At 42.7% G+C, this 26,100-nt stretch overlaps 1 non-coding gene across 1 annotated transcript; it reads right to left on the reverse strand.

Annotated features, from left to right (window-relative positions):
- Positions 1 to 7,778: 7,778 nt before the first annotated feature.
- LOC112947221 lies at positions 7,779 to 7,893 on the reverse strand. Its single transcript, XR_003249371.1, has one exon. It is a non-coding gene; the product is annotated as a U6atac minor spliceosomal RNA (small nuclear RNA).
- Between the last annotated feature and the right edge of the window lie 18,207 nt (positions 7,894 to 26,100).

The raw sequence follows: 26,100 nt of genomic DNA on the forward strand, positions 1-26,100 counted from the left end.
CCCTTGGCACCACATTTTTCCCCTTGGATCCACGCACATTCCCGGGATTTTGCATCTCTCCAGCCGCTGCCCCACACCGGGCACGGCGGGAGGGCAGGCGGGGAGACTTGCACTCCCCCAGGATCCGGGCTCAACAACGTGGGGCCGGTGGCCTGCGGCAGCTGAGCTGAGAAGAGGTTCAGGAGGAGGAATCACATGACAGTTGGCACGGGCTGCAGATCCTGCACTCAATTTTTTTTTCATTTTTATTTTCCTATTATTATTATTATTATTATTATTATTATTATTATTATTATTATTATTATTATTATTATTATTATTTTCCTCTCCTCGTTCTTCATTTTTTTTCCTCCTTTCCTTTTTTTTTTTTTTTTTTTAGATTTTTAAAGATTTTTCTCTTTCTCTCTCTTACTCTCCACCCGCATCCCCATCTGAAACATGGCTCAGAGATGACAGCCAGACCCCTTTCCCTGTCTGCAGCCCTCCCTGCAGGACTCTTTGCTCATGTGAGCTGAAAAGCACATAGAAAAAAAAATAGCCAATGATCAAATATGTCCCCTCATCCCCACTTAAAAAAAAATCACCCAAAACAGCAACAACAAAAAACCACAAAAGCAGGATCTGTAGGGAAAGGACATATGGGGGCAATTGGTCAGAGTATGTTGACAGTGGCTTCTCCAGGGCAGAAATGACCGCACATATAAACCTGGCCAGAGGGATTTTGGGGAGAAATGGCCCCTTTGGGCCACATGCTTGTCTGGGACATCCTCCAGCCAGAGAGGAGGGCTGTGGAGTGGTTTATCCAGGGAAATCAGGGAAATCTCCTTGGGATGAGGGATGGGAAAGTGAGCCCTGACCAAGGAAGGACTTAGTGCCTCATGAAACACTCTATCTGATGCAGAAGCACCAAAGATATTGACCATACAGTCCCCTTCCAGGGGACCTCCCAGGGGGACACAGGTTTTAGCAGTGCACAGGACTTGTCTGCTCAGATGGCTCCCTGTTGTCTCCTTAAGTACATCCGGGTCCTTAGCAGTGGCATGCCTGCCATTCCCGTGGTTTGGTGGATACATCACGTCCTTCTTTATGTTCCTTCCTGAGGTACTGGGCTCTCCAGAGCCTGGCCATGTGGGAAAGTCTGGTTTCCTTCGAGTCCACTCAGAGGATGTGCAGGGATCAATGGGACATGGAGCAGTGGGTCCATATGTGAGTGCACGCATGAGACGTGTCCAGTTGCCTCCTGGTCTTAGGCCACATGTTTGGAGCCTCACAATGCATGACAATGCACTGTCCTGCCTGTTTTTCTTTCTTCTTTTTTTTTCTTTTTTTTCACTCTGCTCTACTTACAGTGGTGGACAGGAAACCTGCCAGTCCTGCAGGGAAACCACCGGATTCTCTAAGCGCTCTCCATGGACTTTCCATCCCAGCCTCCTCCTCCTAGAGCCTGTGGAGCTTCAGGCAAGCRGCAGCGAGTCTTGGGGCAGGCACCTGCAGCATCCCGCTCTAGCTGAAGCCTGAAGTGCTGCTGCATCCAAGCGGGGCCTGCGGCGAGCGCAGAAGCAGCTGGACAGAAGCGACAGCTGGTAAGAGCTGACCTTCCTCCATGGCCAATCCGTCGATCTGGACATTCATCCACACTGCCTTCAGGGACGCATGACCTCCACCTGGTTGGAGAAGGGTGGCAGGAGAGAATCATTCTTCCTTCCTTTTTTCTTTCTCCTTGTATATTTTTTTCTTTTTCTTTTTATTTTTTTTCTTTCTCCTTCTCACTCTCCATGAAGACCATTGGATACAGAGCCACGAACGTCTCTGTCCCTGAATCCTTGTTCCAAGTGTCCAGCCTCTGTTCTAGCCTAAGGCAGATACTTCCTCCAGGGAGCAGTACTTGGTTTTCCAAAGTCACGGACAGACAAATTGCTAGGAAGTGTTATCCTTGCAAGCCTTACAGTGTCTCTGCCCAGACTGTAAATGGACAAAGTTGCCACAATGTTTTATGATATATTTTTATAATAACAAACCTCAATAAAAAGTGACTCCCAGGGGTGCACCCTGCTGAATTCCTTCCCTTGGGGTCTGCTTAAACACCGGCAGCTTCCCTGAGCCTCAAAGCACATCCTTTGGCTGCCCCTGCATGGCAAACACCCAGTGGGACCACATGGGGCACTTTGCTGGGTGCCCCTACTCTGTGCTTGGTCTAAATTTCCTCTCCCACAAACCCAAGGGCCCTTTGATGGGGTTGCACATTGCAGCTCTGCGGCAGGTTCTTTAATGTGACTTCGGACCCGACCCTCTAACATTGTCCAGATGGGAAATCACAGCTACTTCGTCCTGCTTAGATTACAGCTCTCCAGGAAGGCCTTGGTCCCTTAAGGAGGGCTGGAGCAGTGCAAAACATGGAGCAACTCTGCTCATGTTTATATATACTATGTTCTCCTACACCTAGGGTAGGAAAGCTCATCTAGGGACTCACCTGGCTGATGTGAGTGGCGGGCATGAGCTGTGGGCTTCTCTCTTGGAGCCCACACACCAGGGTCTGTGTCCCTCCTCCTGTCCAGCTGGATCCGGGAGCTCTCAGGACGGGCTTTTGAATTCCCTGGCTCCACCAGCAGCTGCCATTGGCTTTGGTCCCTTCATTGTCTAGAGAAGGGGAAGGTCCTATAGAGGGGCAGGGAGGAAATATCCTGGCAGGAGAATACACGCCTGGCTTTCTGCAGAGAGTGTGCCTTTGTGGGAGGGAGAGCCCTGCCAAACTTGACATCCCGCCCCAGGAAATTATTCTGTGTTCAACCTAGGGGTGGCAAAATTCAGTTTTGCCTCTGCTGCTGCAAAGTCTCCAGCGACGTCTAGTGCTTGTGGCTGACTGCAAAATAAGGGGAGGGAAAGGAGTGAAATTTAAGTAGTCACGACTTACTGTCCCAGGGAAAGATTTAACTCTAAGGCCTTTATTACATATATTTTAAAGAGAGCGAGGTTGGAGAAGTCACCTGAAGCAGAAAACCAGCAGTTTCTAGTCCCCTGCAAGATTTTTATCACTTTGAAGTTATATTAAAATGTGGCAAATCAGCTTTGGAAAAGATGATGGAAATATCCTCAAGCATAGCAAGCATGGCTTCTCTGCCCACGTGGATCACCAGAGAAGCTAACATAATGTGATCTCTCCTGGGGAGGAAGGGTGAACCAGAACAATCCAAGCCCTGCCCTTCCTGGGTTCGGCGCGTCTGAGAGGCCGATGGAGCTCCTGTGCATGTCTATATTTAAACCAGAGAGTTAGTCTGTGTCCTGCACCAGCATCCTTCTAGCATTGCTGCCAATGAGTTGGGCTGAGCAAAGTGTCTGTGTCCTTATTCTGGAGAGCTGGGTCATGTGAATGGCCCACATGGAGCCAACACACTGTAGAGGTGCCTGACCAAGCATGACTTGGTCTAGCATGGTCACAGCCCATCTTTAGGAAACTAATAGACTGAAAACACTACCCCTTGTCCTGTAGGTTATACTGCTCTACTTTCACAGGACTGGTCTAAATCTGAAAAATTTTATGGTTCCTAAAGCTCAAACCTTTGAAGGATTTTAGTGGCAGATTCACCCTGAAATCCATTGTCTTTTTGCCCAAAGCCCCATGCTTAGCTTGGTGTTGGCTGCTAGAGAGGTTGGAGGTGTCCCTCCAAATGGGGACACAGCTGTTCCCAGCCATCTGTGTGATGGGCCTGGTGTTCCTCTACCATGCAGAGATGAGACTCTGACAGCTATCTGGGATGAAAGAGACGTGAGTACAAYCATCAGGCAGGGATGCCTGCACAGAAGCAGGTCCATTTCATCAGGGTCCTCTTCATGGCTCTGTGTGAGGACTCGGGGTATTTCCTTTCCAAGCCTGCTAGAAACCTGCCAAAAATCCCAAGCAGCAATGCCATGCTTGAAATCCRCTACAGCCCCAAGGCAAAAATGTCCCTTCAAAAGTATTTCCAGGCTTACTGGAGAGAAAGCAAGCTGCGGTTCAGAGGCAGCTGGAGAAGCTCGGCACTGAAGGCAAGAAAAGGAGCCAAGACTCCATGTAGCCGGGTGACCAGGACTGGGGTTACCGAGATCATTTGGGCTTTGTCTATGACCAGGCACATCAGCGCATGTTGCCCTCCTGGCTTAGTGTCAGAGATTTCTACACAGACTGATGTGCCTGGAGCGGACTGGGGAATCCCCCGGTGATGGCCCTGCTGGCCCAAGTACAGGCAGCAGAAGTGACACCAGGGCCACCAGCTCCTTCATCAGCACAGCCTTGCAGCAAGGGCCTCACGAATGCCCTGGGCTGCTAGATTAAAGCCAGCTCCCCTGCCCTGCAATCCCATCTCTGCTCCAACGTCAACATACCTCAGGCTGGATTTGCCACCAGAGGGAGACCCTATTGTTTCACAAATCTGTAACAGGAGCCTGCTGCAAATGGCAAGGAAATATTCACTTTCCCAGTGAGAGGATGCATGCAAATATTCCCAGCCCACCTAAAGTGTGCTGATCATGGAAGGTTGCTTTTNTTTTTTTTTTTTTTTTTTTTTTTTTTTTTTTTTCTGTACTAAGTATCTACTAGTTAAGCATCATGAAAAGCTGCTGTGAGAATCGATGGCAAGTTTCTTAAACTGAGCCAAGCTCAGAGAGAAAAAAGAGGCGAGCAGGGTTGCATCAGAATGGCTCTGAGCTTCTGGTTTCTTTTTCTTTTCTTTTGTTGGTAGCCTTTATTAAAAATGTAATTTTAACGGTTATGTTTATGGAAGAGATTTTTTTAGTTAAAAAAATCCCTGTTTAAGGATTAAGTCGTTGGATATCTGAAAACTCATAGATATCTTCATTTTCTTCCTATACTTTGCTCCATGAAAATGTAATTTTGATAATGAAGAACAGTCCAATTAATAGTCCCGACTGGTCGTTATTACACAGCAGCTGCTGACCTGACTCCAAGTTCCCATGTAAACCTGCTGTCCACGTGCTGCAGCCGATCAGGGACCCCATGGGTTGGAATGGCTTGGTGACAAGAGTTATGGAGAAAACTCGCTAGATGGGAAATTACACTGTGTACCTGTGTTCCCAGGTACAAGCCTCATGYTCCACCCTAGGGTGACCACAGGCATGCAAACTTTGCTGCACAAGCTTTGTCTTGTGGGCTGTGACACACACTGACACCAAGCTTAGATCAATATGGTTTAGTTCTTCTTGGCTCAGTGCAGGAGTCCCTGCCTGCCTCATTTATTAGAACAAAATGGGAATCCTGGTTCAGATGATACCAGCAAGACACAAGGGCCCAGAAACCTCAGACATTTAGGCTGCCAAGTGCCTTTGTGCACCTAATTTCTGTTGTCCTGAGGCTGAGGCTCTGCATTTTTTTGGCTTTGGTACCTCACCAGCATGAAAGATCCTTCTCTCACCTCCTAATGGTGAGACTACAGTGCTGATGGCCTTGGCAGTAACAGGAGTGATTGAAACTACTGGGTACTTCCTATGCAAGGACCTGATCCTCAGTAACTGGAAATGTCTTGGAGAATATACTATTCAGGGTGAAATTTGTCACAGCAAGCCCTCTCCTAAGGCTGATGTTTTAGCAGAGGAGAAAAAAGTAGGGTGAGGAAATAGGAAAATGAATTCCAGCTGGAGTAGATTACTCATTTCTGACAAAATAAAGAAAAATGCATTGTTTGGCCCATGTTAATAGTGGCAATGATGATAATTATTGTAGCTCTGAAGACTTTTTGGAGCTGGGCATGACTTCCTCCAATTGGAAAACCAGGACATTCTGAGTTCAAATCCAGATCTGAACATCTGAATTGATAATGGGAAAACCATGTCCTCCAAGCTTTCAGCTTGGCCTTGTTGGGATCCATGAGGAAATTTAAGCGATTTCAATGCACAATATATTAAAGGTGAATTTAAAGGCTTGTTGAGAAGTCTGCTAGGGCAAGGAATCTGAGAAGTGGAGGAATTGGAAATTCTGGGGAGATAGAAGTGAAAGAAGAAAAACTGGATCAAGGGGCTAAGAGAGGAGGTACAGAAACTGAGTCACCCACTGATAGAAAGGTGAATCTTAAGAAAGGGGAAGTTAAAACTGACTTTCACGGGATTATTCACACATTGACATCTCCTTGGTGCTGTAGCTAATAAAGAATTTTCTTATATCCTTGTCTCCTGCTACTGAATGTGATGTAGGCTGCTGAAGTTGAGACATATATGCTGATCGCTTTTCTTGTTCCAAGAAAAAAAAAAAAGAGAGAGAAAAAAGAAGATGGCATATTTACACGGAAAAAGAGAGCTGCGGTCATTTGACCACAGTAACTCTGACGAACTTTAGGCTGGAAAACAGCCTCTGGGCATATGGAAATCACTGCTGCAGTGAGAGTGCTATGTCTAGCACATCTAAAGCATCATAGATATGCTACACTAAGCATTTATATATATATATATATATATGTATATATATATATACACCACATGCATAGCCTGTGGTTGGCCAGGCACTTCATTACTTTCTGAGCCTCTGTTAATCAGTTACAAGGTACAGCCATGCAGATGTAATGGATTTTTGGTGCAGATGGGACCATCAAATGTGGATCACTTTTCCAGCTGCAAATTTGGAGATTCTGTCTGCAAGACTGCAAATTGAAAGAGTTTCAATGTTCAACTGATGGCACAAGTTCATCCCAGGTGAAACTGAACAAAATCACTGATTGCTCTGTGCATTTTAGCTAATTAATTTCCCCACTGATAGAAAAACTCCCAAGCAAATCCCAAAACAAAACCAGCAGCRAAACTACTGCTTTGGTTCTCTGTGATCCTGACTCACAGTAAATTCCTCTCTGCAGTGAGTAGGCTGACATAATCAAGAGAAAATTAGACATGATTGCAGTGGAACTTTTTGAATTTATTGGAACAAAGCAAAAAGGTGGAAACAATCCATTTTGACACTTTTTCACTGACAATTTTGTCAAAATCGATACCATCCCTTGAAACATGTCWATTTTGATGAAATGGCATTTTTTTCTGATGGAAAAAATTAAGCTGAAACTGTTTCCATCAGCTCTACCTGACCCATATATCTTTAGCACTGTTTTTTTTTTAAGAGTAGGGAGCAGAATAGAGACTGCTGCAGACCTTGTTCAAAGACCTGCACTTTGTTACTGGAGACTCACTGGTGGACCGCATATTTATTTTCTTTTTTAGTATGTTAAGAATCATAAAGATTTTAAAACATCACTCTGGTTAGAAACAAGCCGTGCAGTAGAAGTGGGATTTGCAGATGTTTGGCACAAGTACAGGCTGCGGCTGCTCTCACACCAGGTCTGTGTCTCCATCGCCCTCAGCTTCGAGCTGTTGCTTGTATCAGTGCAGAGCGTGGTGCACTCGTGGATCTGGACAATCTCATCCCATTCCTCACTTTGCTCTTGTTTAAATGTCAGCACGAGGAACAGATCGCAACAGGAGTTGGCTGGAAGTGTGTGAGGAAAGGTTGTACTGCCAGAGATCAGATGATGCCCCATTAAATGCACTAGTCTTGCCCCAGAATCCTCTAGCATACAGCTCCATCTTCTTAGATAATGTTATTTTGGAGCTGAGAGAAACCCAGATTATCAGCAGTGACTGAGCAGTGACTTGCATTGCTAAGGACTAAGAATCGATGTGCTCAGCTGAAGGTCCAGTTGCCTCCCTGCTCTGTTGCAATAGCAGAAGTGGATTTTTCGGGAAGAGTATAAAGAACGTGTACATATGTACACACACATTCTCAAAAACATATGCATATATATATTCTCAAAAACATATGCATACATATATAGATATATATATCTGCATATATGTGTGTGTACATATATTTACAAACAGATCCAGTCCCTGTCAATGCCAGCTTGTGCTCATTTCTCAGTTCAAGTTTGGACATTCAGGGTCTTCTTGTCATACGGGCAAGAAAACACAGGTGATCTTGGAAAATAACCAAAGAAGACAAACTTGTCTGAGACTAGAGATAGATATTTTAACAAATCAGTATTTCCTAAACTCCAGTCTCTTTCATCTTCCATGTAGCTCTGTTTCCATGTTTCCATGGGGGGGCTTTGATTTGCAAATCACTCAGGACTATCTAATGTTTCCTTTCACTTTCATAACCCTTGAAGTGTTTTGTGCTCCTTCTTATTGAGATTAAAGGAGAAAACAGGGGCTCAGCTTCTCCTTTAGCAGATTGAAATGCCTAATAACTGTGTGAAATGAAGTGAGAAGAGCTGTGAAGCCTCTAAGAAGATTTTGAGTTTAGGCACTACCCATCTAGTGATTAACTTCTACACTGAGAATGTTTTCTGGAGAAAAACTCAGATCTGGTAGATCTGTGGATACAGCTAGAAGATCAACAGAGTGACTAAAATAATATGGAGGCTAAAGTGATTGCATCATGGTCATCCTTCTTTCCAGACCCTAAACAAGTTTTTCATCCATCCTATAAATCTGCATGCCTAGAAACTTTCATCCTTCTCCCAGTCAGTTTCCTTCATTGGATGCGACCTTCCCCATCCCTTTGATTTCTTAGTTCAGAGAGATTTCAGTCAGACCAGAGCTAAAACCCTTCTGGTGTGCTCAACCATCCCTTGCAGCCTCCAGAGCTTTCCAGTCACCTAGTTTTCCTGTCTTTATTTTACAGTGTAAAGATCTTAGCAGTCACAGGATCACAGGAGATGTGTCTTTTATTCTGGGGGCAATCACAACATATTTCTACTCTGACAGTTGCCCACAGTCCCATTCAAATAGTCTTAGCCAACAGTAAATATATTTGACAGGGAGAAAACCCAAACATGAAAGGTGATGAAACCTAAACGTGCCTCAGACAAACTTAGCTAAAACGTTGATAGCTGGGGAAGAACTTTACACTATCCAGGCTGGATTACAGCCTGCACAGCCTTTCCAGTTGGCTCACATCTCTGACTCTTGGCCTTTGGCATCCAGTCACTCTTTTCTTAGGCTGTCCATTTCCTTGTCAGGTCTGGTTACAAACCCAGCCTCATGTTTGTGTGAGTGTGTGTCTGTGTGTGTGTGTATTGCTCTGTTCCAAAAAGTTAATGCACTCCCATGGAAAGCAGGATCTCTGCCTCACTTCAGACAATTCACCTTCGGCATTCCCACTTTAGTGTTCCCAAAGCAGCAACTTTTGATGGTGGATTTGTCTCAGAAAGCTATCTTGGATGGCTTTTCCATTCAAAGCTTTACAGKTCCCTTAGCTCTTTCCCTAAATGCCACTCTACAAAATCCTCCCTGGTCTTGCTGTTGGCCCATGGTAAGAAGAACCAACATCCCATGCAAGCATTACGCAGAGGTTCAGGTTGCAAACATGCGAATTGGAGACCAGGAGATAAGCACGAGACAGAAAACTGCACTGTCCCTACAGCTTTCTTTCCATGCCCCAGGAAACCAGGCAGCCCTGGTTTCTATCTTGGAGGCAGATGCTGGAGTGGGTGAAGCAGCATCCACTGTTATGTATATCTATATGGTGGACATAGCTGTGCCTTTATCCCCCTGTGTCTGCAACAGTCATTTTTCCTGACTCTCTGATTGTCTCAAATGGGAATAGCCTGGTCCTCTGAGGTTCTTCTTGGGAACATCTCACAGTATCATGCYGTCTCCTTGAAGCTGCCAATATTCAGTCTTCGGTGATACCGGGCAAAGAGAGAAGAGAACTGAAAAAACCCTGAAAACTYAGCTCCTTTGTAAGCAAATGGGAATTTTGCCATTAGCTTTAGCAAAGCCTGCGTTTTCCCCTGGCTACCAAGAAACAGATAACTGTCACGCTGAATATTACTCCAAGAAGAGTCCTTGCTTGCCATCACTTTAGTGAGCTCTGCTCTTCTCTATGGGACAGACTTGGAAGGACAGAAATCCACATGAGTCTACAGTATTGTTGATAAATTGCCCATACTGASACCATGCAGCATATTCCTCAATCAGATATATAATATGAGGCTATCTAGATAGTCCCAGAGATGACAGCAATAATCTCTGCAAGTATAACTCTGCTTTCCTAAATGTCAGCTTACATTGGTACCCAATACAGCTATAATATTTATGTTGCTTGTTTGCTGTCCAAGACATCCGCTCCCATAGTGAAAGAGCGGAGAACAAGCTTCATTTCCTGAAGGTGCTGAGAGATGTTTATAATCTGAAGCTTTGGAGCAGAATGAACTCCCTACTGTCCTTGCTGCTGGCAAGAGAAAACAACAGCAATGGAGATGAACCTGTTTTACCCATGTTATGTTCCCTCAGTGCTTCCTGCCCTGCTTTGAGGTCATTGCACCTGTTTTGGACCAGACCTGACTCTAGTCAGGAGCTTGGACTCTGAGTAGGAGAATAGGACAAGGGTCTGCCCTTGGGTTGAGAGAYACCTCTAAACAGCTGTGTGTGGGTCACTCTGTGCTCTTTTTCTACCTCTGTTGAAAATTCAGCTATGCAGCAAGGAGTGGAAGTGGAAAGAACCAGGTCTGGGGCATGTTGGGGGAAGAGCTTGGCAAAACTAGTCACAGAAAGCTGCGGGGGTGGAAATCAATGTGCCTGCAGATTCACTGCATGCTTTAACCTTAATTGCTTGCTGCAGTTCTAGGATCCATAAGCTTTTTGTAGCTTTTCTTTCCTTTAATAAAGGCTCTCCCTGAGTCCATGCAGGTTCTGCATGCTTGCAAGTTCATAAAGCTCAGACTTTACTGCTGTGGTGACTGGTAGAAAAGGTAACCAAAGGCTGCCYGTCTGTGCTGAATTTCTTTGCAATGTGAGCAAATGCTTCAATGAATTGTGAAGAAATATGGACCACTTGTTTGCAAGGACAGTGAGGGCTAGAAAAACAACAGTCCTGCAGGACTGCAGGATTTCTGCACTTCATGAGTTAAAAGGTTTCACTGGACAAAAAAGTGTTTTTCAGGACAGTGCTAGTTACAATTTTGCGTTTCATTATGTGCTTTGGACTCCCCTCCCTGGCCCCTGAGTTGATTGGCACAGGAGGAAAACTAGAGCTGTGCAGTAGTTCCAGAGTTTTGACAAAAGGTCCTCTTGGTAATTTGTGGAAAGCTGGCGATGATAAACTGAAGCCAAAAAATTTCCTGACTCTTAAGTATAGTATTACTCAGCCACCTAGGAGCACTGCGGTTTTCTGTCTCCTTTCAGAAGCATCTTGTGTCAATTGATTCTGGAGCAAGTTGGGTGAGGGAGATCAATGACTTGCTCAAGGATGGCAAATCCTCTGTTTTTCTACTTGTTGCTCATATATGAATGTAATATTTCCACTGGGGAAAATATTCCCCCCCACCCCTGCTACAATTCTAAAGTATAAATACAAAAATACTTTTATCTTGGAGTTATATTAACCTGGCAAACATGACAAAAACTTTCACTGAAGCTCTCCCAGAGATAGCACTGTTTTGGCACAAAGTTCTCCAAAAGTGATGTCATGAATTTACATGCCAGAGTTTTCCCTTTCTTCTTCAGTTTGTGGCAGTGTCAAAGTTCTCCTCTAGAACAGATCTGTTTTTAATATTTCATATTTACGTTTTTCATTTCAGGGCTGGCTGCAACATCTTTTGGTCTCAACCTTGAAAATGCTTACACGTATATATAGTCCCAACTCCTGAAGAGTCTCTTGAAGTCTCTGAGCAGCAGAGATTGCTTCTAAATGTACACAGACCTGAAAGCCTTTTTTTTAAACCATCAAGATCCACCTACAGAAATCTATGTTGCTCTGCTGAGTCAATTAGAATGCATCTCTTTATATGAGCACAAGATCTAGTAAAAATGTAAAAAARCACTTATCATATGAAACTCTACATACCTTTAGAGAAAGATAAACACAAGAATCCATCATTCAGGCAACTTTGGTCAATCCTGGTTACAGGTTTTTTTTTTGTGCCATGAAGCCTCATCTCTTTTCTGCAGAAAAACTCCAAAGACAGTGGGGTGTTTTTCTTTTTTCTTTTTTTTTTTTTCTTACTTCTTTGAGTTGCTAAAGAGTCATATTTTAAAGTTAGAAATACTTGTCAGCATCCTAGCATGGCCTCCAGAGCTGATGACGCAAATATGACAAGAAGTGAGGTCAGATTACAAATGAGGCTGCTTCAAAACCTCTCCTGTAAAACTGGAGAGTTTGAAGAAAGAGATGAAATGCGCCGAGGGGAAGAAAAAAAAAAAGGCTTCATAATCTGCTTGAAAGTGAAAATAAAATACCCTCTAATATCCTCAGGAATGTGATCTTCTGTTTGCTTTTGGCAAGAGAGCTGCACGTATCCTGTTTGCCCATACCCCTGGGCTTGCACATCCCCTTCTGTGGTCGCCACTGAAATGAGAGATAGAACCAGGGATCTCCAAGGCTAAAAAGTCACAAGTCACGTCCTCTAAAGACAAGTCCTAGTCTTGGAATCTATAGTAGAGAGTGACCTTGCACAATCTTGGATACTTGCTTGTGATGTGTCCATCAGGAGCTAATATATACATAAAAAGCGCAAAGCTGCATGGCAAAGCAAAGGTAGTCACAGCTTAGCAATATGTACATGAGTGCTTTCCCAGCTTGYCTGGGTGGGAACTTACAGGATGCTTGAGAGATCACCAGAAACTCTGAAAATAAGGGTGAGGGGCTGCTCTTTTAACAAGAGCCTCTTCCATGCCCATGTAAGCATGCTGGTACGGGACATTCGTGCAGCTCAGGGCACCCACTCTTGGCTGAATTTTCTAGGAGCTCCAAGCCTGAATGTCCCTGCAAAGAGAACTTCCAGAAGCCAAAACCAGACATGATGCCCAAAATTCAGAACTGAACTGAAGGAGTCCAGGSAAATGTACACGACAATGTCCCACTTGAAAAGATGCAAGCTCCTGAGAAGCTCTCCTCATGTCATGCAATGAGTTGGTGGGACTCTGTCCTGCTAACAAAGCACAGAACTAGCATGAGCTAAAATTTCTCACCTATAACTATTCTGTGCCCAGATTACTGCCATTGCTAGACACGTCCTTTCTGCGCTGTCCAAGCAAGACTCCATCTCAGAAGAAACATTGGGCAGATGCCTGGCTTGTGATAGATCTATCTACATCAGCTAACTGTTGGTTTGAATTCTGCTGCTGGCACACTTCTCTAGGAGCTTAAGAGCTCTCTCACACGGCTCTTAATATTAATTTGCTTTCATTTAGTACCAAGACTGGACTATCTGTCTCTGCTGAGGGCTGCCCACAGCTACTAGCTAAGTTGAATAACTTGCATTATGTGACCAGTGGGTCAGATTCACACACAGAAACGCAGGCATATCTCCAGCTGGGAAACCCTGCATGGGAGCACAGCAGACGTATGCAATAAGGGTACTTCTATTTGAGCATGCCCACTTGGGCAATGCTATTGAGACACCCTGGATAGAAGAGGAGAGGAAGTAAACACAATCTAACCAAAACAGCCTGGGAGGGCAAAATGCTTTCCTAAGTGCTCATTTGAGAACGGTTTTACTGGGGATGACTGCATAGGAAAAAGCCTTGCATTACAAAGCTGTTAGTCACGACATGTTCTTACAGACTTTTGCTCATGCTACTAAGACTCCTCAGGAGAGTTTTAGGTGAGAGTTTTAGCGTGCCATTTACTTGAAGGTTGCATGGAGATCACTCAGTTAGTTTGGTCTTAGGTACATTTGGGCGCTATAACCTATATGTAGTGGATTCCCTATTTTAGCAACTCACCTTCATTTAACTGTGTGGCAAAACAAACAAACAAACAAACAAGAAAAAAAAAACTCTGCAACAACCCATATATCTGACCCCCCCAAAAAACACAGGTGGGGAAAGGAGCATAATTTCTCTTCCTCTACAGCATTATCTCATTTTGCTCTTTGTTCACTTCTCAGGTGAGTGTACAAGGCCCAAATCCACCTCTTGTTCACTTCCCTTGACACTAGTAACACCAATCTTTTCAGACTACCTGAAGTGTGGTTCCAACACCTAAAAAGGCTCTCTCGCCTAAGTAAAGTAGCCAGCTACTAAGCCTTTTCTTTGCTTAACAACAGCAAAAAGGTCCCAAAGCCAAAACTGTCAAATTTCATCTGACTCTAAGATCWTATTTCATCTCATCTCCAAAGCAATGGCAAAACATCATCTTTATGAAAAGTTGTCAAGAATTTAATTGTTTTGCAAACACTACAGATACCTCTTCCATTTCAAGGAACAAGTGGGGTTGCTTTTGGTTTTGGAAGAATTGAGTAAGCATGAAGATTTCCAAACTTGCTCAGATACAAAACACTATTGTTATATATTGCAGTGAAACAGCTGTGGTTTATAAGTACCATTAATGTGAAACTTTAACTTAAAAAAAAAAAGTAAAAAAAAGTTAAAGGAACAGAAAACATTTCATCCATACTAATGTGAGGTTTCAAACATATAGGCTTTTAAGTGAATTGGCCATAACCACAACAATATTTTGGGTCTGACCAGAGCATATATTGTATGCAGATGTTAATTTGGCATTTGCATGCATATGCAAGGAAAAAAAACTTTTCTACTTTTTTTTTTTTTTTTTTTCCCTGAGTGCATTGCAACCTGGAGTCACTTTAGCTTTACAAACTGATTATAAACACTAATTACCTGAAAACATGCTGTTTGGCTTAATATGCAGCCTGTAGACTTAGGTTCTGCTTTCCAAAATGCAAAATTTAGCCAGAACATTTGCCCCTTTCTCTCTATATAGATACATGTACTTAAACAATTAGAATGTGCTCATTTGTACCAAAAAAAAAAAAAAAAAAAAAAAACCCAAAAACCAAAAACCAAAAAACACAAATTTCCCTTTTAACCCTCTCCAGCCCATTTGTTGGTGTTTCAAGTGAGTCTACTATGTCTCAAATGGCACTGCAGTATTTTAGGAGGGGACTAAAAGCAAGCTTAAGTCCTTGCTTTCCTTGGCTATGCAGATGTCTCCTCCACCAGAGACGCCCAGTCAGATGCCAGGGAGGCTGCCCCATGGGATCACTCAAGAGCAATGTCCCAATGGTCTTCCTACCTATCACAGGTCCCTGGGAAGGAAGTGTTAGTGGTCTGCAGAATGTCAGAGACACATTTGACATTGTGCAAGGTATATGAAAGCAGCTATGAAAGTGGAGACATATCCCTGCTGTGCAGTCAGTGGGTGCTAATCTGCTTGTGAATATTTGCACTTTGAGGATGGARAGTGGATTTTCAGAAGAGTTCATCTATCCTGTAACAATCCTCTTCTGTCTCCCAGGCAGGTCCTTGGAAAGGAAGGTGTCAAGCAGCAAGCTGTGGAGTGCATGAATTGTTCTCACAAACTTCCTCTTAAGGTCTGTGTGAAATGCTGGTCTCTGTAAGTACAGCTATTGATACAACTAGTGGTTTCCCAAAAGAGTTATGGCGCTTTTATTTAAAGTATATTTTTCCACTTGCTTTTTCCAGCAGTAGTTTTAGAGGAGTTTTTAAGGCAAAGTCTTCCAAAAGGACAGGTGAACCAGAGGAACAAATTCTGCTGGAGTACTTTTGGTGGCACGGACATTACAAAAATCAAAGACTCCAGAGAAGAAAATCTAGAAATCATCTGTCCCCATCTTCTGACCTTTAAAAGGTCTGCAGAGAAGATGTCCAGGGCTAAGCTTCTACATCTCTGGGGAACTGCTCCATCCAGATGAGCATCTCCTTCACCAGAAATGAGGCAGCACTGGGATGAGGTCTGCTGCAACGGCTGCCATCTCCTTTGCTCTTCTTCCCTTTCCCTTGCACGCTGAGATGGATTGGGGCTCATGGCAATATCCTCTCCTGATGGCTCTCTGCTGTCCTGCTGATACCACCCCCAGGTCATTTCCAATAGCGCTGATGATGTGAAGGAAGCAGATAGGATAAAATCCTTATTGTGCTGTGCTCCAAAAGAAATATAATTTTGAGGAACACACTGCTGCTTGACATCATAGCAGTCTATGACCTTGGAAAATGTGGAATGAATTAAAGAGCGGTAGCAGCTTTCAGGGTGAAACTAAGAAAAGTTACAAAAAACAATGTCAGGAAAAAAAAATGCCCAAGCTTGCCTTCTTTTTTTTTGAACTGAATATTATATTTGTACTGTTTGAAACACATAACTAAAGCAAGTCTTATGTTCAACTAGCCAGTTCAGGACTCACCATTACTGTCTCCTCATCTGCAGATCTGCTTTGAACAACTGGGAGGTTGAGAAACAAGGTTAGCTTTGGCCTAATTGCTCAATGCCTTCATATGTTGGTGAAGCCTTAGAGTTAATGCAAAGCATTTACATGAAGGAGGTGCCTGTCCTTGGAGAAGTCATTGCATGAACTGATGAGGGGTGGGTTTCTGGTGTGTGAGATGCCATGACTGACTGGACCTCAGTGGGAACTCTTGCTGTGACAAGGGCACCGACAGGGCCAACTGCAGGTGTTCATTCTCTAATGACTACCATGGTAGTGCTCTGCAAATTCTCTTGAAAGGGATCTAGCAGGATCTCTCTCTATGCCTAGATACTTATTGTTACAAAGCACGAATGAATTGTGTTAGTTTTGGGTCAGAATATTCAAAATTGCTTTAAGAACGGGACAGAGCTTGCTGCCTATAGCCTGATTGTTAAAGGAATGAAATTTTGTGAATCACATGAAAAGCATCACTTGTTGCCCATGATAATTCTACATGACAGGATATTCAAGATATCYTGGGCTCAAAGTTGAGAAAGCATTAATAAAATCATAGGGCATCACAAAGATGATCTACTTCCCAGAGACCTGGTGGCCAGGCCAAGTGAAATAACGCCGTTCTTCTCTATGCATGATACACAACTGAAAGGTGGTTTCAGTCTTGTCTGGGGTCAACAAGCTACTGCAGCCTTCAGAGAAAAGGACTGGCTCTGCCGATGCTGRTGTTGCTGAACATCTTCCAAGAGCACTTATGGCGGAACCAAGCCCTGCTGGTGGAAAGCAAAGGCAAGATCCTGATCCTACTCTAAAATGGTTCAGGACTCAGGGCTGTCACCCAAGGTTTTTTTAACGTGCTTGCAAGAAAATGCAGATGCATTTGAAGCATTTTTACACATGCAAAACCCTAAAACCACTAGAGGAAAGGAACTGCAAAGTCTTGCTGTCAACTAATCAGAAGAGATGAAGCTGACTGCTGAAGCTTTTATGGYTGTGCATCCTTTAGTGCTGTTTTATTAATAGAGTCATGCTTTGCAGCTGAGGCTGCGGCCTCCAAGGGGTGCTTCTAGTGGAATGTGAGGGAAAACACAGATCTCTGTAACAGAAACCCTCAGACCCAGGATGCAGCATCTTCTGACACTTGCCATCAGAGCTGTAACACGGCATGCAATATTCATTACAGGCCTGATCCAAATCTCGGTTAAGGCAGGGGAAGCAATCCCGAGTGACCGCAGAGAGCTGAGGAACAAGCACCATTTAACTCTTCATTTAATATTCTCCCCATTTATCTTCTATGGTTGAGTTCTAGTGAGCTTCAGGCTGCTCCTATGTGAGATGTTTGCAGCAAACGCGAGCTGATGCATTGGTTTGGAAGAGAACGACAGGAAAAGGGCTTCTAGATGCCACGGTTTCACTTGCTGTCACCTTCAAAGCACAAAAAGCATTTTCGTTTTTTTCAGATTTTCATCTTCAGAGTATTTTTCTTGTTAGTTCATGCTCAGCTTTCATTCATCTGCAGGGAATAATGCTGCAGTAACATGATACACAGCAAATATCACAATTTAAACAGAACCAACCCATTGTGAATGAAGACTTCTGCGAAGAATGGGAAAATAGAGCTAAAGGGCTGCTAAGTAAACTCTTTTATGTGTGACATTATGCAGGCGATGGTTTTGGAGTGTAAAAGATATTTTTCATTATATCAGTGTTATTAATTCCATCAGCTTGGACTGGATTGGTACATGAAATGGCTGTGTGCTTCCCAGGTTAATAAATCTGCATAGGTTTATTGTTCAGAATAAAATCTATTTTCCTCAGCAAATAACCACGATCATTTGGGGTTACAACCATTCCTCAGGAAATGCTTTATAACTAACATTTTTATTGGTATCATAGGAAATTCATATGCCAAATAACACGGGACTATAACTTTTATCTGACTTTAAAACAAAATCTGTTATCTTTTATGGCCAGTTTCATATAGTCCCACTATCAGTTTCCATAAAATTCAACAAGCATTCCTTATTCAGCTCAGAAAATCAATAACAGAGTTGGTTGAAAAGTGAAAATGTCTTTTTTTGCAAACATTTTTGAAATTTCTGAGTTGTTTTCATTTGAAAGTGTTTGTAACTGACTGCTTTCTGGCAAAGAAAAGAACCCTCTAATTTTTTTTTGTGATGTTTTCTATTATACTTCTTCAAAATGTAAAGAAAGTACATTTTTGAGGACAAAAGGAACATTTTTTGCAATATCATCAAATTTAATGGGTGATTCTGTTTTTATGTAAGTTTTATTTTCCATTTTAAAACCTTGAATCGAAAACATTTTCACCAGTGATCATATTCCAAACTGAATCAATCAAAATCCATTTATTTACCAAATCGGTTCATTAAATTGGTCTCTATTGATTATTATTGAAATATTGATCAATTGAGAATATTATTGAATATAAAAAGGAGATCATGCAAAGACATGGGAGAGTTTTATGGTGGACATGCTGAACTGGGTGTGTTTAGTCCTTGTCTTTATTCCCACTCCCGCTGCAGATTTCCCATGTGCCTTTGGATGAATTATTATTATTATTATTATTATTATTATTATTATTATTATTATTATTATTATTATTATTTTCTTTTTGTTAATTTTCCAAATTGCCAAATTTTGCAAATTTGGTCATTTTCACCTGTGATACCTATTTGAGCATTAAATAATTAAATATTTAAATAATTAAATTAAATTACTAAATAATTATCCAATTATAGCTGTTCACAAAACAGCTTTGTGCCAATATGAGGGAGAGGCGGGGAAAGTARCAACTGGGCTTTAAATTTGTAGGTCAGCTGTTATGTTTTCTCTTAAGTCCATGGTCTTTGGAACAGAGAAAGTCTAATATCGTGTTTTTGCCCACACCAGCCACTGTGGGGATCTCAAACTCATTTGAAGTCATTTACGCATTGCATTAGACAACCATTCGTTAAACCACAATATAAATAAAGTCACAGAGGATCAGGAGAGCCCATGACTTCATTAAATTTGTGGAAGTTTTTACCATTGACCTCTGCATTTTACCCGCTGGTCTGATTTTTTTAAGTCTTCAGATGCTGGTAAGGATTTGATACAATGGATGATTAAACTAGAGAATTACAAAATTTTAATTTTAATTTGGCAATGCCTTTGCAATTATATTGCCATGCCTTTGCACAGTTAGAGCCTGGTATGCTGCCCACCAAAGTGAATGGAAATACTCCCTTGGGATATGCATGAGGGATTTAAGCTTTGTGTTTGTTTTTTCAGGCGGCGTTTCAGTAAGTGCTTACAAAATGAGGCTCTGGGAGAGACACCCACAAACCTCCCATAGTCAATGAAAAGTCATCTGATCACGAACCATCACACTGCTTGTATGGAAAGAGAATGGAAACATCTAAAACTCAAGTGATTTTACTGGAAGATGCTTTCTATGCAAAGGTCGTACTGATTTGGGAATTGCAATTAGACTCAACGGAGTAGAATTGTTTTTATTTGGAGTCATATATTTTTGATTTTGAGAGGGAATATTACAAGAAGGAAAAAAATACGTATTAATGGAAATCAGTTGCATTTGCAGGAAAGATTAATACTTAATGCAGTTTATCTTTAGCAGGACAGTATAACCTCTTGTACATCCTGCAGATCTTCTGTCTTATTGCTGAACTGTAAAATATATTTAAAATATTTCACAGAAAGTATTATACCTGTTATATAGAGATAGAGTTATATAGAGATAGAGAGTAGGGGAGTAGGATCATTTTTTTTTAGTTGTTAAAAATCCCATTTCTTCAGCCAACAGGGTGATTTACAGAGTGAAAAAATTAAACTCCTGATATATGTGAAACAGGTAATTGGTAAATCATAAAATGAGGTGAGTAGAAGATGGAAAAATGCTTAAACTGAATGAATTCAACTGAATTAAACCGTGGTATTAAATTGCCTAGCATCCTGCCTAGTAAAACTGATACACCACTCTGTGGACATGTGCACTGGTAGGTGAATTCTTGTAGCAGAAAGCATATAACTTATTCAAGAGCCTGATGCTAGAAAAAGTTGGGACTTTGGCCTAAGGCCTGCAAGTTTTAGAGAAGATGGACATTGATCCACTGCGTCCTCTATCGCAGCTCATCTGCAGATGTGTGCAGTATCTGCTCCTTGTGGGGACAGAGCTCAGGAGGATGGGTGATGATGCCATTTAGTGTGAAGGGCCATATATATGCATACATAGCCATGTATGCAGCCACAGCCTATACTTTTCACATGACCAGCTGCACCCAGCGCCTCTTGGACGCGTGTGGAAATTACAAATCCAGTAGGGAAGAAAGGGAGAGGCTGCTGTTTCTGGGGAAATTACACAATGAGGCCCCAGCCTGGGAGAAAAAAAAAAAAGTGTTTGCAAAAGCCCAAAAAAGAAGCCCTCACTGCACTGTGTGGATACAGGAGCCCGGACTGCAGGGGAAGGAAACGCCACGTGCCTCTCTGCTAATTGGGACATCTGGATGCTTTTTCTTTCTTTTTTTTCTTTTCTTTTTTTTTTTTTTTTTTTTCTTACAACATTCCAGGCTCCAGAGCCAAGGAATGTGGCTTCTTGGGAGGATTGTTTTGGCTCTTCCATTACCTTTGCAAAGGACAGCAGGTATGGTGTGGGATTGGGTCCCTCCCAAGGGGCGAGTGAGCAATCTCTGCTGCACAGGGACAGTGGGTTAAGGCTGGGCAGGCACCGTGTAATTAAATGAAGGCAGGAGGAGTTGCCTCCTGGAGGTAACACGCTGCCTTTGCTAGCCAGACATGTGCCCACCRGGATGCCTAGTAGTTCAGGGATAAGCCGTTCCTACCCATGTCCATCCCCATGAGGGGAGAGAAGATGTTGCCTTATCCTCTGTGGTGGAGCTCGCTGTGTCCTCTTGGCCTGGCYGCTGGAGAACCAGGGAGGAGCGTGGGGCTACAGTCAGCGCTCCCACTCCAGTCTTGGTCACTGCAGCCTGGCTGAGCCTGAGTGGGGACAATTCAGTCTTGGCAGGAGGGGCAGGAGGTTGTGTCCTATGGAGCCGAATGAAAGCTCTGATCACCCGCGCTTGTGGTTCTCCAGCCCTGTGATTTGCTCTTGGCTAGGGCACATCTCTGCTGCTGCAATTTTTCCGTCACATTCAATATCTGCTGGGTTTGCAAGTGTAACCCTGTGCCAGGCAGTTCTCCCTGCTCTCCCTCCTCACCTCCTGCCTTAGCTGAACAAATCCATGCATTGAGGCAGACGTAAAGGCAGGGAACCTACAGCAGTGCCTCTCTGCCTGCTTCTGCGAGCCATCTCACTGCACCTCTGCAAGCTGCTGCCAACCTGCCAGTGGCCTTAGGCTATTCCTTTCCCAGCCCTGTGGGGTTGCCCTGCTGCCCCCTGAATAAGCAGTGCCATCAGGAGGAAGACAAACCTCCTTTGCCATGGAGAAAAGCTTCCCATTATCCCGCCTTTCTAGGCAGATGCTCTTGGCGATGTCAGTTGCCAACAGCTGTGTTCTTCCCAGCCTTACCATACAGCAAAAACAGCAAGCCCAGCAATCCTGGGCTCCATTTGATAATATTTCAGGCTAGTCTTGCCCCTTCCCCAGAGCAGCCATGAGTCCTTCTCTCCTGTATGGTGGGGCTCGCTTGTTTGGCTAGTGGGGAATTAGCATTACTCAGGAAAACACAGAACAGACAAGARTCCTTATACTTCACCTTGAAGGTCCCATGATGTCCCCCGCAGCATTTCTGAACACATGGATCCACAGAGGGTCATCTCCAATCCAGCCACCGCCTGGATGAATCCTTCAGACTTCTGATAATCATTTTTTTTTACAACAGGTGAGACCCAAAACTCCTTACTATTACTAATGAATGTTACAGGAGTTTAGCACATAATCCATTCATTTCCTATATCTGTCACTGAATCTTTTCAGCTTCAGAGCAGTCACAACCAAAGATCATTGGGGAGAAGCAAAAAGTGAACAGAGAAGAGCCATGTGGTATAGGAACATGAGCATATTTTGCATAAGGAGMAAATAACTTTGCAGTTAACCAGACAGTTTCAGCTAATCCATTTCCTATTGCTGACTGGAAAATTTATTCACACCTACAAGGCAGCCTACATTTACATATACAGCTGCTCTTGCAAGAAGTCTATCTAGCAGCAGCAGCAAAATTTAGTTAAGAATTAAGAAATCTTAACAAAAAAAAAATCAAACCTCTCTCTTTTTTTTTGGTCATTTTCTGAAAATATGCAATAAAACTTTGAAACAGTTGTAGCTTGTCTCAACTTTCAAAATCCAAAGTGTGTTTATGGAAGGGGACAGTCAGATTCACCAGCATATAGTGGATTCTATTTTTGCTAAGTGAAGTGTGACAGGCCAATTCAGCTCAAAACAGGTTGTGACTTCTTAAACAGAAACAAGGAATGACAAAACTAGCTTTACTTACCCTTCAGATCTGATTCCCAATGAGCTATAAAAGTGAAGAAAAACAATTAGAGATAATAAACATTTTAAATATTGGCAAAAAGATGAATTGGTTTGATTTTATACTGGAATACTTATCATAATTTWTGCTAGAGGCTGTTATAATTACTGGCATAGGTTGATATAATTATTGTCTGTGTAGCACTTCAAGAAAATGTATTTTAACATTATGAGGAAAATGGGAAAGTTCTTCCTTGTATTTCTTGACTGCTTTCTGAAGTGCAAACTGTTTCAACAGGATGGATGTTTTACACTGGGTATGACCAAAATTATAAAGTTATTCTGCCTGTTCTTAGCTCGTGACCAGAGAGGACTCGAGTCCTATAGGCAGCCAGCACCTGGAAGGAGACAGATATCCTGATAATTTGCTAAAAGGCCCTTTAAAACAACACCCGGCAGCTTCATGGGAAATGCCAATAGCAAATGTTAGTACAGACACTGCATTTTGTTATCTCTTTGGGGGTTAAGTTACTCCATTCATTTGTGCTTTTGAAGACAATGAGTGTGGGTCCGGCAATGGCAGAATAATCCTTTTACTTCATCCTATCTGAAGTGACATTGGCATGAAGGAGAACTCTTAGCAGGGTATCAGTTTCCAGGGTAAACTTTCCGAAAGAGCACACAGAGCGGGAGCTGAGGAATTGCACTTCTGCCTCACTGGAGAGCAAACCAGCCCTACTTGTCATTTTAGCAAACAGATGAAAGAAAGAGCTGCTGGACACTTCAGAGAGCGCTGCTGCAGGGAGCTCCCACCTGCCAGCTCCTCGGATTAAAAGAGGAGGATGAAGCAGAACATCCAGTTTAAGGAGGGATTTTAATGGCGCAATAGTTAACTTACAACTATTGCAAAACTGCCTTGGAATAGGGGCTTGCTTMCTTCTGCTCTTTTGCTCCAAAATCCACCCAGGGCCATAACATCAAAGCTACCCACATTGCGCCAGGTGAGCTTGCAGAGAAGGATATTTGTGGTTCCCACTGCACAAAGTAACCTCATTGACGCCAGCTGCTGTGGGGCTGGACTTCTCTTCTGTGTTCCTGGGGAAAAATAAAGGTCATGCTGCAAGAACGATCAATCTAGCTCAGGAGGAAGGTGGCTTACTATCTCAGCCTGATCTCCCTTGGCAAGGCTTGGTGGCAGAGATAGACCAACAATGCCAGACTTGGAAAATCTTGTGTTCAGTCTCTGATCCATGCAGGATCACTAGTGAAAGTTAGTTTTGTTCTCCTGAAGCAGGCATGATTTTGCTCCTTTTTCTCTCTGCTACTTTCTCTTCTCCTTGCTCAAAGGAAATTCTTTACCRTTGGTAATTTATTTTGCCCTGCAACAGCCAGCTCTATCTCATGTCACTATAAACCTGCTTAAAGAAGTACATTCTGAATGCTAAGGATGGAGTAACAGACCAGCCTCTACACTTGGGAGCATAGGCACTGCGGAGGAGAAAGTAGTAAAGAGAGGACCAGGTTCATAAACATGTTTAAGCAGCAAATATCAGCTTTCACCTTTGGAGATCTTGATGCTATTTYCTGCAGCAAAAAGACCATCTAAGGAGAGCAGGGTTTTGCACAGAACCATGTGAGAAAGAAAGAAGGGGTTTGAAGTGACTGACTTGCAGATGGCACACTGTAAATCCGCCAAGGTCCTTATTCTAAAATTAGAATTAAAATTCTAAAAGAGAAGAACCACCTCCCATATGGTAATTAACAGATTGAATTTTTCTGTATGGGAATAACCAGTGATCAGGAAAGGAAGCTTGGTGAAGTATATGAGGTAAGGGAGAGACCAGAGATCTACTCTAAAACACAGCTAAGTGGCAGGGCTAAGGACTTTAGAAGCTTTCCTTGTAATGGGAGGAGAGCTACATCATGGCCATGTTTTTTTCCACTGAAAGTAATTTCATTAGAAAAAAGGAGTTCTAGAAGAAATGAGAAACTATTTACACATTTTGGTCAAATTCATGTAATGATTTCAGCAAGAAAAAAAGTAGGGTTTCTTCCTTTCTTTCATCAAAATGTTTCACTTTAGAAATGTTAAAACATTYGACATTCTCCAAGAAAAACCTTTAAGCCTTTTGTTTCCAAATAGCATTTGTTTATCCTAAATGGACTTAAATTGAAAGACAAAAATTAGAGTAAAAGAGTTAAATAACTTAGCAAAGCAAAACAAAGTGCTTTACATTTAAATCAAAGAGAATGTTTCAGGTTGACTCAACATGACATATTTTGGTTTTTATCGTTTTCCAGAAAAAAGATGGGCATTCAGTATGTGTTATTTTTTTTTCCGTGTCTTGGCTGTTGAGCCAGAAAATCCATTATCAGCCCAGTTCGATGTGATGAAGAGCTCCTCAGAGTGCTCACTGGTGGCGAGATTCCTGCTGGGTCTTCTTCATGACAGACATTCTCAAATGGGACAGAAGCCTCCTTGACTGGGGGTTGAACATGGGGGGCCAAAGGGAAAGGCCTGGTGAACTCCCCCATCCTAGCTAGGGCTCCTATGCCTTGCAGAAGTGCCTGGCCATCTAGTGACTCTCCAATGGAGCTTTGTCACTCTCAGGCCACGTRGTCAGGTGAGAGAAGAGTCAAAAAAGTTGTGTGAGCAGCTGAGTTCATCACAGCATATGAAATTGAAACTATCCTCCTGCATTTGCCGCTTCCAAATGAGATTTGCCATCTTTGTGGCATCCGTATATACTTGCTTTTAATTCAAAATAAACTTAATTGGAAGTAAGTTGAAGCTAACACCAGACTTGCMGCAAATGACACTGCAGACATGCTTGTGAATCATTCACTGGTATTACAACACTATTAGTGGACTTTTGAGTAAATAAGCTGCCCAAGAATTTGATTACTGGCTCACTTTCATGCTTCACTTTTGGTCATTATAATGTCAAACTTCAAATACTTGCTTTATTTTTTTTCTGCTTGGGAAGGCAGTTCATATAATGCCATAAAACAAAAAAGGCCACACTGATGACATATTTCGATTTTTTTCCCCCTTAGCTGTGCCTGACAAACGAACAGAAATATGGGGATGAAAGAGAAGCACAGAGTCAGGGAGAGGGAGAATAGAAAACAATAATAGTTTTAAGTACAACAAATTGAATAAATATCATAAGGAAATAATCAAAACTAATGTCCCTTGTTCCAGATGCTGAAATGTTTTGTAAATCACATTTGAAGAGAAAGGTACCTTGGCTGTATTTTCTTTCTTTTTAATACTGTGACTTCCTCAGCTGGGGTTATCATTTGCAGAGATGTATTTGGGGCCTGGAAATCCTTTTGGCTCAGAAATCCAGGATGCAGTTCCTGACGGTGTAATACTACCTAGGGGCATTGTTACATGGCAGGACCTGTGGGAGATTTTTGTTGGAAATGACCTTATCAAGCTCAAGGTGAGCTTCCCAGGTTCATGTCATAAAACTCGTTGCTCTCTG

The sequence above is a fragment of the Nothoprocta perdicaria genome, unplaced genomic scaffold, assembly GCF_003342845.1.
Source record: "Nothoprocta perdicaria isolate Ctin4 unplaced genomic scaffold, notPer1 scaffold_224, whole genome shotgun sequence".
NCBI lineage: Eukaryota > Metazoa > Chordata > Aves > Tinamiformes > Tinamidae > Nothoprocta > Nothoprocta perdicaria.